Raw genomic sequence first — 7500 nt, 5'->3', positions numbered from 1 at the left:
AGATACAAATCTATATATACATTCATATATATAGGGTAAAGGATTAAATGTAAAGACACCAGGCGGTCATGAATGACCATGGGGTTGTACCTAGAAAGTTACCCACCGAGGTATATCTCCGGTCAAGGTTCTTTATGGAAAACCAGCAGTCGCTCTTTACATGCCAGATTTCCCTCTCCATGACACTGATATTATCCAAGGGAAAAACAAAGGGGTCGTTACGTCTTAGCACCAGTGACGTCGCAAGTCATTTCTACATCCGAGTGAACTGGAGCAACGTGAAATAAAGTGTCTTGCTCAAGAACACAATACACAGTCCCGCCCGGGAATCGAATTACCTCACGATTGAGCCGACGATCTAAGCACAGGACCATGCGCCTTAACTCACATGCGCAGATACACACACACACACACACACACACACACACACACACACACACACACACATATATATATATATATATATATATATATATATATATATATATATATATATATATATATATATATGTATATATATAGGCAGGTATTTATTTACATATGCATACATACAAACATACATAAAAAAATACACTGTTGTTTATGTTGAAATTCGTTACATTTTGTCGAATATATATACATACATATACATGCATACGTCCATATACAGGCACACACTGACGCACAGGCATTATGTGCGTGTGCGTGTGATTGCTTGTGTATGTGTATGTGCGTGCGTGTACGAGAGAGTGTAAGAGGTGTAAGTTATTTCACCGTGTGTCAGACCGTTTGTTTCACGTTTAAAGTGTTCAGGTCCTGTTTATTTTGACTTGGTATAAACATCACAAACATTTTCAAAAGTCAATTATGAGATTGTTCTCCCGTCTTTCCTTAACTGTGAAGTCAAAGTCATTGAGAAAATATCGAAAATTTGTTAATGGTGAAAAGCCAAAAAAAATAAGCAAAGAAACAAAGGAGAAAAGTGAGTTAATTTAAGAGATCAAAACTTAAGTTAGAAAAAAAAATTGGATGTATGCCCGTTGGTTGTACCTGGATCCTTTTAAAGTACGTTTCTTTAATTTCCATAACTTGTTTATCATAAGTGTGGCTGATTATAGCTAAAGGGCGAAAACTCACCAGAAATGAATACCTGCGAAATTTTAATTTAAAAACATTTCTATCGATCTCTGTCTTTGATACATCCAACTTTCATCTTCCTCATTTAAACTTTGTTCACTTCACATTAGGCTTCTTCTTCTTCTTCTTCTTCTTCTTCTTCTTCTTCTTCTTCTTCTTCTTCTTCTTCTTCTTCTTCTTCTTCTTCTTCTTCTTCTTCTTCTTCTTCATTTTCTCTCTCTTCTTCACTGTCGTCCTTTTTTTTCTTCTAATATTTCTTATTGGCTTGCTTCGTTTTTTTCTTTTCCGTACGCCTTCATTTTTCCTCTTTCTCTTTCTACGTCTTCCACATCCTCCACCATCCTCCTCCTTTGTCTTCCTCCCCTTCTCTAGCTATATTTCCTATCTATACAAACATTTTTCTCTAATTTAGAATCAATTTCACGTCTTTCAATTTTATTTTCTTCTTTATTGTTTTCAGTATCATCTACGCAAGGGCACATGAAAAAATCTCGATTTCTCAATTAGAATGTTCTATACTCCTGGTATTACAACTCCATAAATTATGGCTATATATTACATATACTCACTGACTCTCGTTAGACACAAACATATCTAACTGGTACAAAAACCCACAGAGTAATCTGCTGAGCTATTCATTATACTCAAGCGAACAATCTCCTCCTCCTGTTCGGAATGTTCACAAGTACGCTTATAGAACTAAACTTACGTACATGGAAACATACGACAGAGTTTAAAAAAATATATATATATATATATATATTCTGCACAGTATCTGCTGTTAGATAATAATATTTAGCTATCTCGGCAATATCGGAAGATGGTGCTGCTAGCATTTATTTGATCTTCTGTATGCATATGAGAAGTGTATAAAGCTATCGTGAGTACGACGAGAGAAAGCTATCTGATTTTCATTTGCTTTGATTGCTTACTTCAATGGTTCTAAGTCTTTTTCACTCTGTGACACAGAACAGATCAAGTAAAAATTTCTGGCGCACTTCATATGCAAAGCTAAAGAAGAATTTAAAAAAAAAAACAAAATACGTTTTAAGTTTTGAAATAAAGAATAATGACATACAGAGTAAAATTATTGCTTATCGCGTTTTAATAATCAAGCTGATGTGAAAGTCGAACTGGATGACTTGACGTACATTCAGAAATGTTTATACAAACTCTCCTTTCCTCTTCAATGCATTAAAAAGTGTCTTGTGTTGCTCACGTTTAATGTGGCCTGATGAAGAAAAATCCAAAATCAGATTGAAAGATAAAATTGAAAACAGAAAATAAAATGTGACATGTTTGGTTGTGTGTTAAGACGTTTCAATTCGCAACGATGTGATTTCGATGTCTGCTCCAGCACATGATACTTTTGGCAAATATATACTTTTCTAGCTGCAGATTAACCAATTTCTTATCAGGGAATTTGATGGACAGAAGGCGTGTATAGGCCTATCGAATATACATACACACACACACACACACACACACACACATACACACACACACACACACATATTTATATATATATATATATATATATATATATATATATATATATATGTATGTATGTGTGTATGTGCGTGTGAGTAGGAGTGGTTATGTGGTAAGTAGCTTGCTTACCAACAACATGGTTCCGAGTTCAGTCCCACTGCTTGGCAACTTGGGCTAGTGTTTTCTACTAAAGCCTCGGGCCGAAAGCATTTGCTTTATACTTGTTATATTTATAATTGTATTCTGTATATAAATAGATTCAATACATTTTTGAATCAAAAAAATCAGTGATTTTCTTCCTTTCAAATCAAGAGAGTATCGCTGGCACAAAAAAAAAACACATTTTGGGGCAATTGGCTAAAAAACTTCCCCGACCCACCATTAATTAGAATTCCGGTGTAAGGATATCAGGGCCAAACATGTTGCATCCTTACTGACAAAAAATATAATTTCTATCAGTGGAGCAATTACCATTTTAGGAGTTTTATTTACTAACAAGCTCATTTTAAAACTCACATATAAAGCTTATCGTTATCACATAAGAACTGTTTTTTTTTTTTCTGTATTGTTGCTAGGTTATTTGTACATTCATTTTATTTCTTTTCATTTTTTGCTTGTATACATCCGTTCTGAGTTTTCTGATACTAAAATAACTTTGTCAGTTATTCTAAGCTAGATGTCCAAAAATTCACACAACAGAAGATTCTCAGAAAAAAATAATTTTATCTATTTTTTTTTTGAAAAGCAAATAGATAAAGGAACAAGTAAACAAATAAAAATCCCCTTTTCGGAGTTCATGCACACGGTAGAGAATATTTCCTCTTGATCACCATTTCACACTTCGATTCATATTGGTTGTGAGCTGCGAAATCTTGCCAAACAGAGTTTGTAATGGTGTAAGTTCAATAAAGAAACTATTGCGATAACTAGATCTAAAACCTGTTTCAATTCACGTCCGAATGTTTTTGAAATCTCTGTTTCTGTGTGGAAAGCAGCGAGGTGTAATAACAACCGGGTTTTACTTTATTTTACACGCGTATTGTAAGAGCTTTTCAGACACTATAGACAAGATATACAAATATACAATATAATATGCAAACACACACACATATATATATATATATATATGCGTCTCTCTCCCTGTCTCTCACTCCTCCTCTCTCTCTATACAAACACACACGCATGCACACATATATATATCTATATACAACCAGATACAAACATGATGTCCATGCTAAAACTTATTTCTCAATGTTCGTTATTTAAAATTGAAAAATGTCTTCTTTTGTGGTTCCTGGCATTTCTTTACAACGAAGAAACCGACTTACTATTTTATCCCTGTCAATAAAATGAATGAATGCCAATAGCAACTTTTTATTGGTAAAGTCTGTTGACTCATCAAATTGCAAAGGAAATTTTCAATGTAGAAGCTCATCATAGCATTTATTTTCCTAACTGTCAGCAGACAATTACGAAATGCGCCGTCCAACTGAATCAATTGGAAGAGGTATTTTTCTATATTTCTTTGTTCTGCTTGATCTTCTCGCATTGTCTCTCACTCTCTCTATGGAAAAAAAAAGCAAAAAAGATTGCCTTCACGAATGTATGATACTTCCCGTGTTCGAAAACCATTTCATATATTTCACAAACTAATCGATGTTTTACAGAAACTGCTATAACTTTCTCAAGTATTTTGCCTGATGCGGTGGTTGCTCTGACAGTGTTTTACAATAATCTGAATATTTTCCTGGAAGCTAGAATTTTTCATTTTTGAAATTAGTTTTGAAATTGCTAAGAAGCATGGAATCATTTGTTATTTTGCAACCATAACTATGTACCAAGCACCATGCTGAAAGCTGCTTTTCAATTCCTATCGAAAAAATACCAAATATTACAAAGTTATCTGCTATATCTTCTCACTTTGACGTGTGTCGATCATTGGGACGTGTCCATGCAGGGGTAACACTATTAATGATACACTAAAAAAAAAATCTATCGACATCATTTGCCAAACCACTAAGTTACGGAAATAGCTGAGAGATGGATGGATCTATAAGCTGATAATTTGCATCAGAGATTCACAAAAGAGGTATAGTCGAGAGCTTCACTAATATTCAGGGCAACAACATTTCTCTCACCAACATTTTCGAAGTTGTGAAATCATTGAGATTCGGTCTCCAAAAGGTCCAGAAGTTCCATGGAAGCCGTAAGGCTATTCATTAAAGAATAAGACATCCTATTATTTTCACACCGGACAAAATGCTTCGAAGCATTAGATCGGCTTTACGTTCTGAGTTCAAATTCTGCCAAATTTAACATTTCATTTCATCTTTCAGTGTGGAGGAAATAAATAGCCGTTATCTATTTCTCTAAAATAAAACTTCTCTAAAATTTCAGCACTCGTGCCTATAATATAAAGGGTTATTATTATTATTATCATTATTATTATTATTATTATTATTATTATTATTATTATTATTAAGACGTCGAGCTGACAGAATCGCTAGCTCGTCGGGGCAAATGCTTAGCGGCTGTTTGACTGTCTTTACGTTCAAATTCTGCCTTCTGCATATAGTAGAAAGGATTATTATTATTATTATTATTATTATTATTATTATTATTATTATTATTATTATTATTATTATTATCATCATCATCATCATTATCATAATCAAGGTCATCATCATCGTTATTTGTTGTGGCAGCACTGGCAGTGTCAGCAACAACTACAATATTGTTGATGTTGTTACTGTTTGCAACTGCGCGGGACATGTGTCTCTGATTCACGTATTTCAATTAACTTTTAACCAATAAAATTTACAATTTTATCCTATTTTATTTTAAATTAATCATCCTCAATCATCATTAATCTTTCATCATTTATTGTCATCACCGTCAACATCATCAACAACAGTTACAACTAAGCTATTACTGAGCGTAGAATGAATTTATGCACGTTCAATAGTCTTCTGGTTGTTGTTGTTGTTGTTGTTCTAACGGCTTTAGTTGTGTGTGTGTGTGTGTGTGGTGATGGCTTTGCCGCTGAAGTTTAGCCCCTTGTCACACTTGGTCGAGCTACTAAATGATTCAAGTGTTTCCGGCCGTCACCATCTCATACTTTTCGAAAGTGAAAAGATCCTATTATATTATGCAAAGTGTCTCTTTTCAAGACAGAAAGAAAAAAAAGATTCAAAGATGGTTTGGCTGCTATATTTAGCAAATGAAAAGACTACGCAGTGGCTCTCTCATTGGTTTCCATTTATGACACAATTTATGATGAAAGAGACGAATCTCTATTATCACAACTCTCCGATGAACGTTCACGGGAAACTCTGAGTACCAGTTTGTGAGGCATTTTCTTTGGCTTTAATAAAACAATCTTTTACTCTGCCTTTCGTATTCGAGCACTTACTTATGTGTGTGTGCGTGTGTATGTGTGTGTGTGTGTGTGTATGTATCTATTATGTATGTATATATATATGTATGTCATTATTCAGTTTTATTTCAAGAATTCTTGCCAATAGAGAAAGAACCGGTTTCTAACCTAGATCCAACACTCCCTCAGTGGAATTTCAGCATCAACAACAGGGTATTTTTGCATGTATGTATGTGTGTATGTATGAATATGCGCAGGTTTGTATGTTTTGTTTTACGTATGTATTCTCGTGCACATAATTGCACATCTAGACATGCTCATATATATTTAAATGATAAACTTCTGGAAAGATTTACAGATATTTTTTACAGTTCCAGATATAGATTCGATTTGTGGTCTTCGAATCAGCTTTCTCCTTTCTGGTTTTGAGAAGCCTAATTTCTCAAGATTGCCACTGTGCTACATATCCCATCTATGTGTGTATGTATGTATGTATGTATGTATGTATGTATGTATGAATGTATGTGTGTGTGTATGTATTATATGTGTATGCATGTATGTATGTACGTATATATGAATATACTGGAACACTAGTGTACATTAGGTCAGGTACGTTTGAAAGGGATATCCGTCGCTTTCGAAGATGAGTTTTCGATCGCTCAAACAAGAGAAACCTCTCTGCATGGAATTAGATCGTAAGTAGCTGAGAATGCCTGAGAAGTGTGAAGATTAAACAACAACAAAGTACGAGTTAATTACAGGTACATTATAAGAGGTATCTCACCCAGATTCATTCTATCCTGTTCTACCCATAAGACTTCGCTCAACTCGATGCTTTAGCAAAAAAACGTTTTCCTAGGATGCCACACTGTAGAAACGAGCCGAGGTCTCTTGATTGCCAAGACAACTTTATATTCATGCGGCCATTTTGCGTCAGTAAACGGATTGACATATACATATATCTAATTCCATACGCACATGTATTCGATTCCATAAATACACTAATATAATATATGCATACATGCATACACATAGTAACTCACACAAACACACGATCAGACAGACACACACAGATATCTAGATAGGAACATATCTAAAAATACATACGTATATATAAGTGTGAGTGAGTATATGTGCGAAAGTATTAACGCACACACACACACACACATATACATATATATATATATATATATATATGTATATATGTATATTTCTATGTACATACGTTCGTACATACCGCGATCCACACATATATATAAATAGCAATTTTTATACACTAAAATTCAAACATACATGAATAGAAAATTAGTTACATACAAGCATATAGAATTAAAACAATCGCACATAGACACACACAGACAGCCACATAACACGGACACACACATATAGAGATAGGTGGCCATATGCACTCCTACACGAATAAAGCACATGCATAAAATGGAGAGAAAAGAAGAGAAAATTCCAGAATGTTTAATAATTCTTTTGTTTACTAAAAATCGATTATTACATTACAACAG

This window comes from Octopus bimaculoides, chromosome 23, assembly GCF_046866305.1.
Source record: "Octopus bimaculoides isolate indiv1 chromosome 23, ASM4686630v1, whole genome shotgun sequence".
Taxonomy (NCBI): domain Eukaryota; kingdom Metazoa; phylum Mollusca; class Cephalopoda; order Octopoda; family Octopodidae; genus Octopus; species Octopus bimaculoides.
The sequence above is the reverse complement of the archived record's forward strand: the minus strand, read 5'-3'. Positions refer to the sequence as shown.